At 34.3% G+C, this 12500-nt stretch overlaps 1 protein-coding gene across 12 annotated transcripts in view; it reads left to right on the forward strand.

The window, feature by feature from the left end:
* Positions 1-2144: 2144 nt before the first annotated feature.
* Positions 2145-12500, forward strand: part of LOC145259106 (protocadherin beta-11-like) — a 1732684-nt gene continuing 1722328 nt past the window's right edge. For all 12 annotated transcript variants that reach the window (XR_013864122.1, XR_013864121.1, XR_013864123.1 and 9 more), the window contains exon 1: positions 2145-3413. The gene's annotated coding sequence lies outside the window, so the exon portion shown is untranslated. The remainder of the gene's footprint in view (positions 3414-12500) is intronic.

The raw sequence follows: 12500 nt of genomic DNA on the forward strand, positions 1-12500 counted from the left end.
GCTCGTCTGAACTCCAATCTCTGGTCCCCCCTCGCCAATCTTTCACGGAAAACACCCGTCTAGCTGAATCCACTGTGAAAAATTTCCCCCACTCTTTATATGTGCCTAAATCAAAACGTGGATTCCATGAACAAAGCTTCTTTCTTAGAACTGCACGCCTGTGGATCTCTGTTCCGTCTGCTTGCTTCCCACCTGACTAAAACTTGGATGTCTGCAAGTCCAATGTTAACAAATTCCTAGTGAACCGCCCCCTTAAGTAAACACTTCATCAAGTCTCCACACTAACGTACTGCACTTGCAATAACCCTTATCCCTGAGAGGCTTCTGGGCCTTGATAAGTGGTGACCACCGTGTAAAAAAAAAAATCCACTCCTTACCATGTCTGTTAGAACGGCCCACCATCCGACTACCTTTCTTATTTGTTGATATTTTACTATTAACTCATGTGTGACAATTATCCATCGATACCATCGATACCAGTTGAGAGAGAAGGGTCGCGCCTCCTTTTTATTTTGATCTTTAAAATCTATTTCATTTTCATTTTTTTGTTTTTGTTTTTATTTGTTTTCCTCGTCTAAGCATGTGTTAGCCGTGACTCGTCATTGTCCTTCGTTTCTTTTATTTATTTGATAGCTAGCTAGCTAGAGAGATAGATAATAACCGGCGGACGGACAAACAAGTGAAAGATATTTATATATAGAGACAGAATGAGAGACAGAGGAAGAAGAACAGAGAGGGAGACAAAGAGGGAGAGAGAGAGAGAGAGAAAGATAAGACAGAGAGAAGTAAAGAACTGCATATGGAGAGAGGAGAGACAGAAAGAGACAGCAATACGCAAGTGCAGAGAAAAGTTCAGAAACAGAGTAATAGAGAGCGCAACGAAAAGGGTGACAGAAGCTTAGAGAGAGAGAGAGAGAGAGAGAGAGAGAGAGAGAGAGAGGGAGAGAGAGAGAGAGAGAGAGAGAAAGAGTAAACAACAGGAAGGGAGAGAAAAGTTCAGAAAGCGAGAGAGTAATAGAAACGGAGAAAGAGAAAGCAACAGGACGGAGAAAACTTCAAAGAGAGAGTATGCAATAAGAACGGAGAGAAATTCGGAAAGAGATAAAGAGAGACAGAGAGCAACAGGAACAGAAAAAGAAGTTCAGGATGAAAGAGAAAGAGAGAGAGAGAGAGAAAGATAGGAGGCAATAAAAACGGAGAATGAAGTTGAGAGAGAGAGGGGAAGAGAGAGAGAGCAACGAGAACGGAGAGAGAAGGTCGGAGAGATATAAAGATAGAGAGATTAAGAGAGGGAGAGCAACAAAAACGGTTAGAAGTTCAGAATGAGAGAGAAACAGGAACGGAAAGGGAAGGTCAGAGAGAGAAGAGAGAGAGAGAGAGTAACAAGAACGAAGAAGGGCGAAGAAGATAGGGACTAACAGAGAGCGAAAGACATAGGGACTAACAGAGAGCGAAAGACATAGGGACTAACAAGAACGGAGATAGAAGTTGAGAGAGAGAGAGAAAGAGAGAAAGCATCAGGAACGGAGAGAGAAGTCTAAAAGAGGGAGATGGCGACGGAGAGAGAGCAACAAAAACAAAGTGAGAAGTCTAAGGAGAGAAAATGAGTAGTCGGGAAATATATATATATATATATATATATATATATATATATATATATATTATTAAAATATAATTATCCGCTGACACGTGTTTCGTCGTCCACGACTCGTCAGAGTGCCTGAATCTTGCGAGATTCGAAACCGGCACCTCGTCAAAAGAAGCCGAATCCTCTACCACGCGGCTAACCTCGCAGGACCATTAGATTTATCACTTCTATTTGTTTTTGTCAGCGATACTTTCTTGAATGAATTCAAGTATTTATACAAAAGTGCATTTTTACCTAAATGCTTGTTGGGAATAATTTTCCCATTGACCAATATCGAGAGAACCATGTATGAAGAAACAGAGAGAGAGAAACAGTGGGAGAAAGATATAAATATATAGAGAAAGATATAGATATATAGAGAAAGATACACGCATAGATAAAGAGAGGCAGAGAGAAAGAGAGAGAGAGAGAGTGTGTGTGTGTGTGTGTGTGTGTGTGTGTGTGTGTGTGTGTGTGTGTGTGTGTGTGTGTGTGTGTTAGAGAGAGACGTAGTAAAAAATAGATATGCAGGGAGTTCGAGACAGACGTAAATAATGAGGGGATAGATATGCAGAGACAGATACACAGAGAGAAAAAGAGAAACAGAGAGAAATAGAGAGAAGGAGAAAAAGAGAGAGAGAGAGATTGATACAAACATAAAGAGACAGATAGATTACGACTGGCTCATCTAATTGGCCACATCTCTCTTCTTCTCTAACGTTTGAGTTTTATGCGTTTTCTAGTCGCAAAAAAAGACGACGGAAAGAAAGAAGTGAAAACTCCGAAGGACGGAACATAGGAACGCCAGAGCGTAGCATCAACACGGCAGCCAACATATGAAGCGCTGCTTGCTGCACACCGGCTCCTCCAACCACCTCCGCCGCCTGCAGTACCTGCCTTCTGAGTGTTACGCTGACTCTGTCCGTTCTTCTTCTTTTCCGCGTTGTTATTGTTGCTGCTATTCCCGCATCATCCGTATTATCATTATCGTCAGCATCATTGTCGCCTTCTTGGCACCGCAGTAGTGCAGCTTCCGTATCTTGTCGGGGTGGGGGAAATAAGACCCTCCTTCCTTATCAGCCTGCGTGCTTACCTCTGTACCTCTTGGTCTTCCATCGATTCTGGAGCCGGGACGGAGAGTACTCACACTGCCGCTCTCTTCCGCGTTGCCAGAAGAATCATCGACACCACGTTGTTGAGGGAAGCGTTTCAAAACTACCGAATACAAACAAAAAAATAAAAAGGATAAAAAAAAAATTAATAAAGCAAGAGAGATTAAGCCTAAGCTTAATCCGCGTTTTAGGATATATTTAGAACGTACCTGTTAACACAACAGAAAGGGAATCCGAATTATTGGAAATCTTCGGACCCACCCACTCAATTATTGAAAATGGAAAAAAAAAAAAATTAAATAAAATCCAAATATTTTTTTTTATTTTTTAAGCTTGTGTTTTTCTTTAAAAAAAAAGAAGAGAAAAAACATTTTAAAATAGAAAAAAATATCAATTAAAAGTTTTAACATTTTTTTTTCTTTTTTTGTATTTTCTTAAATACGATAAAGTATATATCTCATGAAAATTGAAACAAACTAAAAAAAATAATAATAATAAAAACAAAAAAAATTAATAAAAACTAAAATATTTTTTTTTAATTAATAAATACTAAAACAAAAAAAGACACCCCCTCCCCTTCATCCTCTGACGAAAAAAAAAATCTGTATTTGAAAGCTGGATTACTTATCTGACTAAACAAAGAGTTTCACATTTGCAGCCTCTTTGACAAAAAGGTAAGTTGTAATTATTTACCAATTTGATGTTGTTATTCATCCCCCCCTACATAAAGATATAAATAAAAAATTTTAAAAATCTTTCCTCTTCCAGCAAAACTCTAAGATATTTGATTTTCCTGTCGTTAAAGAATATTAATATACAAATATTTGTTAATATAAAAACATTACATCTTCAATTCTAGACTTTATTAATCTTCAGGTAAAAAAGACCCAAAAAACTTTTAGGCTTACATGTATTTCTTTTTAATACAGGTTCTTGTCAAATCACCAAAGTTTAAGCGACGTTGTATTCGGTCAGTACTTGGGTGTGTTACAATTTTAGATCCGTAGAAACGCTAAATAAAATACTAAACTCAGAATCAACGGTTTCACTTATCTTTGTTGTCCTTATCTACAGGTAAAAAAATCACCTTTTGTTTACAACTAGCGCGTATTATATATATATATATATATATATATATATATATATATATATATATATATATATATATATACTCATTGGTTCTCTTAATTAATTTATTGCGGACTATTATCCTCAACTTTTCTTAGATGTTATTTCACGACGTTTCGGTAAACTATTCCCCGGGCCTTCATCAGGTGGTAACCGCGACAGGATAGGAACTCCGAATCTTTTAATTGCTTTATCGTTATTTCCATGGCAGGTGCTCGTCTGAACTCCAATCTCTGGTCCCCCCCTCGCCAATCTCTCACGAAAAACACCCGTCTTGCTGAATCCACTGTGAAAAATTTACCCCACTCTATATCTGTGCCTAAATTAAAACGCGGATTCCATGAGCAAGGCTTCTTTCTTAGAACTGCACGCCTGTGGAACTCTGTTCTGTCTGCCTGCTTCCCTCCGGACTACAACTTGGATGTCTTCAAGTCCAATGTTAAAAAATTCCTCATGAACCGCCCCCTTAAGTAAACACTTCATCAAATCTTCACACTAACGTAATGTACTTGCAATAACCCTTATCTCTGAGTGGCTTCCGGGCCTTGATAAGTGGTAATCACTGTGTAAAAAAAATGCATTCTCAGCAATTACTGCCATCCATAGTTGCTGTCATGGTTACCACCTGACGAAGGCCACGGAAACAGTTGGCCGAAACGTCGTGAAACAACTACAAAAAGATTAGGATAATAGTCCGCAATAAATAAATTAATATATAATACTCATCTCGATCATGAATTACTTTGGTTCTCGTCAATTCACTGAAGTTTAAGCAAGGTTGATCCTGGTTAGTGATTGGATGGGTAAATATTTTTGATTATTATTAGGGCTAGGACAACAGAAGATTTTTTTCGTTGTTTTGGCTTTCGAGTATATACCCGTTGATATCTTATATGTTGTTTACATACAGTGTTGTCGTTCGCAGTTGATTGATTATGTTAAACTGTGTCTGATATATACTCAAGAGTCAAAAGAACGATAAAAATATTATGTTGTTCTAGCCCTAATTATTATATACTGTAACCAAAATACATCAGCAAGGCGTATCAATAAGCATCAGTTTTGCATGGATTAACAATATTGACAGACTAACGTCCTGTCACAAGAATCGTACAGGTTATCTGTTTCACTTTATTTTATTGCCTTAATAAATAATACCTTTAGTTCATGGCATACGGAATCTCATCAAAGCATTAAAAGTTTAAGCAACGTTGACCCTAGTAATTGTCTGTATTTTTCAGATGAGGTGTTTTCATTGATTGAGATTGTCGGACTGACTTCCTCATCTTGGTTGTTAGAGTCACAACGTTTCGGCCGTTTTGCCCTCCGGCCTTTATCAGGTGTTTTGTATCGAACTGGGGAACCGTTTGTTAGGAGTCTCGAACCCAACCCTTTATAATCATCACGGGGGTATCGTGTTCGGAATCTAGCTAAGTTCTGGGGACATAGTTGTTGATTCTCTATGGCCGAGTGGTCCAAGACGTTGTATCAAAGTTTACAGTTACCCAAAGGTGCTGAGTTCAATTCTGAACGAAAGCAGTGAAAAGTAACATTCGAAACAGAGAATCAGCAACTATGTCCCAGAGCCTAGCTGGAGTCCGAACATGGTACCCCCGTAATAATAATAAAGGGTTGGGTTCGAGACTCCTAACAAACGGTTCCCCAGTTCGATACAAAACACCTGATGAAGGCCGGAGGGCAAAACGGCCGAAACGTTGTGACTCTAACAACCAAGATGAGGAAGTCAGTCCGACAATCTCAATCAATGAACGTTACCCCTGATTAATATTTGGATGAGTGACTTTTTTTGAAAACTAAATATTTCAGGGGAAAATAATTTACAGGTGTCTTTATATGTATCGGTATTGTAGGTAAAAAAAAAATGGTGGGAGACTAGTGTCCCGCCATAGTTATCAGTCCAGCTGTTTCATTTAACTTTATTGTAATGATCTACATGTAAACATACCCTTTAGTTTACAGCTTATCTATGTTTACAAAACAGACTCTCATCAAATCACCAAAGTTAAGCAACGTCGACCCTAGCTAGCATTTTGGATGAGTGACTATATTTTAACATTAATTGATGTAGAAAAAAACAAACAAACAATTCAACAAGTTCGTAAGTGGAGCACAAACACTCCAGTGGCTGATTAGCCTCTTGATATCATGTTTTAAACGACACTCACGCGAAACGTATCGAACTGAATTCCTTCGGAGGAAGGAGGCTCATGGAAATATCGAAGGCATAAGCTGGCCGCAATTGCATGTAAATTTCTATCAGATGTGACGGTATTAAGTTTTTGTAATTAGGTATCAACGTCTTCCTACGTACAGCGCTTGGTATATCCAAACGGTAACCCATCTGGTACTAACAGGGCTTAACGTTGCTAAACTTTGGCGATTTAACAAGAACCAGTGTCTTAACATGATTATATCGTTATGGTCCAGATCATAGGTTCCACTCATAAAGAGCGAGAAGCAGAACTGAAGCTGCGAACGTCACCTATATTAGAGAAATAGTTGAAAGTATATTTATTGCATTTGTTTGATTCCCCACCAACGCAAATTAGGCACAAGGCCGTTTTTAATGTGGGGTAAAAACCAGCTCCCCTAAAAGTAGGCAAAAAGGGGGCACTCTGGTTACGAAAAATAATAATTGTCCCAGTATAGAGGGTTTCCCCTCCATTGTACTGGTACAAATTATCTTAAGTGCAGCATCTTCAGACAGATACTACACTTTGATCCCGAAGGCCAAGAACAACAGGGTGTTTATTTGCTCCCCCACCGAGCAAATTAGGCACAAGACCGATTTTTAATGTGAGGAATGAAGGGAAAACGGGGGCCAACTCCCCGGGGGGTAGGGGAGCTGGATAGTGACAAGTAGGATGAAGGGTTTCCCCTAAATCGACCAAGGTCTTATATGTGGGGTTGCCCGCACATATGGTCTTTGCTAGCAGTATCTGCCGGAACAGATACTATACTTTGATCCCGGCCCGAAGGCCAAGGACAACAGAAAAAAAGGCAAGCCTCTTTTCTATTTCTATAGTTGAAAGTATATTTATTGAACACGAATTGTTTGTTTGTCTGTTGTTTTTTTAATTTTATTTATTTATTTATTTATTTATTTTTGCAATTGCATTTGTAGAAAGTGCGTTTTATGAGATTACGAGTGTATTAAATGAAAACAAACAAAAGGTCATTTTTACCCTTTCTGAAGTTGTTAGAAACAAATAATTTAAAATCAAGACATAAGTATTCCCCCGCCAAAAAACAAAAACAAAAAAAAACATATTGGATGAACTTTCTACCACCTAAAAAAGGTGCAAGAATATTATTGTTATGCCTTAACATGTATCGATATATTTGCTTCGGACGATATATATATATATATATATATATATATATATATAAATATATATATATATATGTATGTATGCATGTATATATATATATGTATGTATATATATGTATATATATATATATATATATATATATGTACATATATATACATATAGATGAATTTGTATCGATATATTTGCTTCGGACGATATATATATATATATATATATATATATATATATATATATATATATACATACATACATACATATATATACATATAGATGAATGTGTGTGTGTGTATGTGTGTGTGTTACAGGTAAAACTAAACGAAAACAAAGGTTTCGCACAAACCAAAAGGGACTAATATCGTATTGCTTATGTCAGACTCTCTTTAGCCTCGGTTTTTGGCCGTCCTCTCTCTTTGTTTTTATTTGAAACCGGCGGTATGGATGTACTTCTGATCTTTTCTAACACACACAAATATATATATTACAGTTTTATTTTATAGGATTTTCTTAGTAATGGGACAAACACACACACACACACACACGCACACACACACACACACACACATATATATATATATATATATATACATATATGGAGGTATGTGTGTTTAAATTACGTAAATATAAATTTCAAATTAAACAAAAAACATCTTTTCAAAAGTACTCAACGCAAACATTACATTTTAACATCGAGGAAATAGAGATTAAGCAGAATAGTACTTTTTAAATCTTTACACAATTACATATATATCTATCAATATATATATATATATCTATCAATATATATATATATATATATATATATATATATATATATATATATATATATAAAGTGAGTAGAACCGTCGAATATAAACGTGATTGTAACAAGTTCGAACTCTGTTTCGTCATTTGTGCTAGCGTAGCAACACTGAAGAGCGCTGATACAGAGAAACCGTCTGCCTGTGCATGACTATATATATATATATATATATATATATATATATATATATATATATATATATATATGGGCTTTTTTTACCGATTTATTTGCTTAGTTACACATGTTTCGGTTACTGAATCGTATTAACGATCCAGTAACTTCTTCATTCATTGCAGAAAGTTTTTCTGTAATGGATGAAGAAGTTACTGGATCGTTAATACGATTCGGTAACGGAAACACGTGTAACTAAGCAGATAAATCGGTAATAAAAAATAAAACATATATTTGCTCTGCAATAGTATTGAGCCCTTTTTTTTCAGGTTTTTACTAATTACTATTTTTGCTATGCATATATATATATATATGTATATATATATATATATGTATATATATATATATAATTTTGTTTTCATATATTTTACGAACATAAATTTTATCAATGAACGTGTGTTTCTTGTTAACAGTTGTGAAATTCGCTTGACTTTACTACTGCATACAGACGCACACACACATACACACACACTATATATATTAAACACACACACACACACACACATATATATATATATATATATATAAATATATATATATATATATATATATATATATATATATTACTTCCCGTCGAAAACTGCGACTTATTACAGGCATTTCCGTAAAATACAGTCAAAACTCTCTATCATTTATTGTATTAAATTTAAATTAGTGTTGCTCTTTCTATTCTGCTGCTAACATAATACAATATATATATATGTGTGTGTGTGTGTGTGTGTGTGTGTGTGTGTGTGCGCGCGCGTTTATATATATATGTATATATATATAGTGTATACATATATATATGTGTGTGTGTGTGTGTGTGTGTGTGTGTGTGTGTGTGTGTGTGTGTGTGTGTGTCCGAGACAGGTATATGATTAAGATTTTCCTTTACTATTTCACAATTTAAGCTACGTTTTCTGTTTATGTTTCACTGTCATCTAGTTGAATTCATTGTTTGGTATGTTTGAAGTTTTCATCTGTTAGTCGAATTATGCTAAGTCTGCAATACGGTGAACTTTGTATCCTTAAGAATTTAACATTCATCCATTTTGTTTTAAAATCCTCAGTTTCTTTAGACTATATATGGAAATATGCACAAAAGCACAAGCGCTTATATATATATATATATATATATATATATATATATATATATATATATATATATATATATATATATATATATATGCGTGTGTCCTTTTTTAATTACTGGACGTTATTCATTTGTATCGTCTGCCACGAGTACAGTCGGTTTGACAGCAACACTGGAAGCTCAGCCTGCAGAGTTAAACATACCAAGTGGGAGCGATTGTGTATTCAACGGGTTGTCAGTTCAGTTCCCAGATTTTCCAGTAAACAAAAGTTATTAATAGAAGATTACTTCTATAAGACTAAATTCCATTATATCTAAATATAAATACAAGTATATATACTAGCAGGGAGATTAGACGTTCCCCGGGATTGAATGATGACTAGCGAATGTTTCACACTCCCATATTTGTGTTCCCATCGAAATCGATTTAATCGCCCATTTTTCAATCAAATCGATTGATTGCCTTCTCTAGTTGGGGACCCATCGCGATGCACCTGGATGGGGCTTCTCATGCCCTTTGCAGTAACTTAGTTCACAGTATATTTTAGTCTACATTGCACTGTAGAGAATCTAGTGTTACTTTTATAAAAATGATTTTTAATTGACGTTTAAAATCAAAAGTAAATTATTATGTTTCTAATCTGTTCTAAACAGAAACATTCATTTTGAACGCGCCTTAGTCATATCAAAGAACCTGCTGTTGATATTATATGTTTGGCCTCACTGCTTGTGCGGTGATAATGGCCTGAATTTAAGTTTAAAATAAAAAAAAGTCAAGTATCATTGTGAAAATGTCCTTTAAACAGAAACATTCATTTTGAACGCGCCTTAGTCATATCAAAGAACCTGCTGTTGATATTATATGTTTGGCCTCACTGCTTGTGCGGTGATAATGGCCTGAATTTAAGTTTAAAATAAAAAAAAAGTCAAGTATCATTGTGAAAATGTCCTTTAAACTGAAACATTCATTTTGAACGCGCACCTGTCATATCAAAGAACCTGCTGTTGATTTTATTTGGTAATAAAACTTCCTAATTGCACTTGTGGTTTTGGACTATGTAATATTTTACTTTGTTCGAAATCGCCTGTTCTTTCTAGGATCGGATCAATTCGAGTATCGAATATCGATATTTATTGAATACATTCCTGCACAAAGCCTATCTTATATTTAATAACACTGCCAGACGCATAAAGTACCTTTATATATATATATATATATATATATATATATATATATATATATATATATATATAGTGTGTGTGTGTATGTGTGTATTAGCTAAATGCTATCATTCAAGCATACCTGATTGAACACGACAGAGTTATTCTTTTTTCCGATATTTCCGGATATCTTTTCTATTTGCCGAGCTGTCTTTTAATTTCAGCAGGCATGTTGTATAAAATGGCACGCAAAAGTTGTTATTCGGCTATATTATTCTCAAAGGTGCATTCAATTATAATCAGGAGCATTTGTTGTGTTTTCTTTTTTATCTTTGACGTTTGGTGTATTTTATATATATATATATATATATATATATATATATATATATATATATATGCAGTATGGTCGTCTTCAAGTTTAATGTGAATAGTTTTATTGAGTCGTCTATTAACATTAGAAAATCTTACCAAAATTCAACCGTGATTAATCTTATCTCACTGTCTACATTACACACACTTAATTCTTATCCTTCAATGGCGTCCGGGTCTTGGTAAATGTTGGCTCTCCAAGTAATATATATATATATATATATATATATATATATATATATATATATATATATATATATATATAAACTAAATAAAGAGAGAGATATTTACACATAGGAACACTATATATATAATATATATACACACATATGTATACATACACGCACATACATACACTCACACACAGACACACAGACACACACACACACACACACACATATATATATATAACTTAAAGGAGATTAGAACAATAGTCTAAAGAGCTAATAATTTATAATCACATTACTAAATATATATATATATATATATATATATATATATATATATATATATATGTGGGGGGGGTATTGGGTGTAAATTTCAAGCAAGTAAAATATTTGTTTATTTTCGTAATATTGCGTTGGAATTTGGCTTTCAAGCGCACCTGATGTGTATGTGTGTGTAAGCTTGTGCGTGTGTGTGTTTGTGTGTGTGTGTGTGTGTATGTGTGTGTGTGTGTGTGAACACAATGGTGCCGTTTCGAGATATTCATATTCGTTATTTAATATACGAATGGATGAATACTTCTTGACACATCGAATATATTTGTGGAATCTTTCATACTTAACATCTTTATGTTATTCTCTTTTCCCTTTTGAAATTATCACGGATTTCAAATTAGAAATTGAAACCAATTAAATAATCAGTTTCATTTCTGATGTGATAATTTGTGTCTTGGAAGGAAACGTTTCTAGGATTATGCCTTTTTTTGTGTTATACTACCTGTAATTATTTAACTTGTAATTGCTTAACTTGTAATTATTTAACTTGTAATTATTTAACTTGTAATTATTTATCTTGTTATTATTTAACTTGTAATTATTTATCTTGTTATTATTTAACATGTAATTATTTATCTTGTGATTATTTAACTCGTAATTATTAAATTTCTAATGATTTAATCTGTAATTATTTAACATGTAAAGAATAAGAATTTAAATTTACTTGTTTTCGTACTCACTTACCAACACACGCACCTCCACATATATATACACATATCCATCCATCTATCTATCTATCTATCTATCTATCTATCTGTCTGTATGTCTATATATATATATATATATATATATATATATATATATACAGTGTGACCAAAAAAAAAAAGAAGCTAAATGGAGGCCATCTATAACATATGCTGTAGAACGGAGAAAAAAAAAAGGCCAAATACCCCAGTGTTTTGATGTTATGTTTTGAATATAATAAACTAGTTGTGGACAAAGTTTCATTTCGTTCGGACAAAACACTAAGAATCGTGGCCTAATTAGAGTTGGGGCCGTTTTTTTAATATATATATATATATATATATATATATATATATATATAGTAAGTTATAAAAATATACATGGCAATTAAGCTACACAGAATATTCCACATTTCATCCATGCTAGGATTCATCAGGTTTAGGCATCAGGATTAGGCTTTCGATCCTGGATTGAGGTAGTTGCCTGTCTAGCCGCACTGACGAGCTCTGATACAGTAAAAC

The sequence above is a fragment of the Euprymna scolopes genome, chromosome 34 (assembly GCF_053919585.1).
Source record: "Euprymna scolopes isolate OS-2025 chromosome 34, ASM5391958v1, whole genome shotgun sequence".
In the NCBI taxonomy this organism is placed as follows: Eukaryota; Metazoa; Mollusca; class Cephalopoda; order Sepiida; family Sepiolidae; genus Euprymna; species Euprymna scolopes.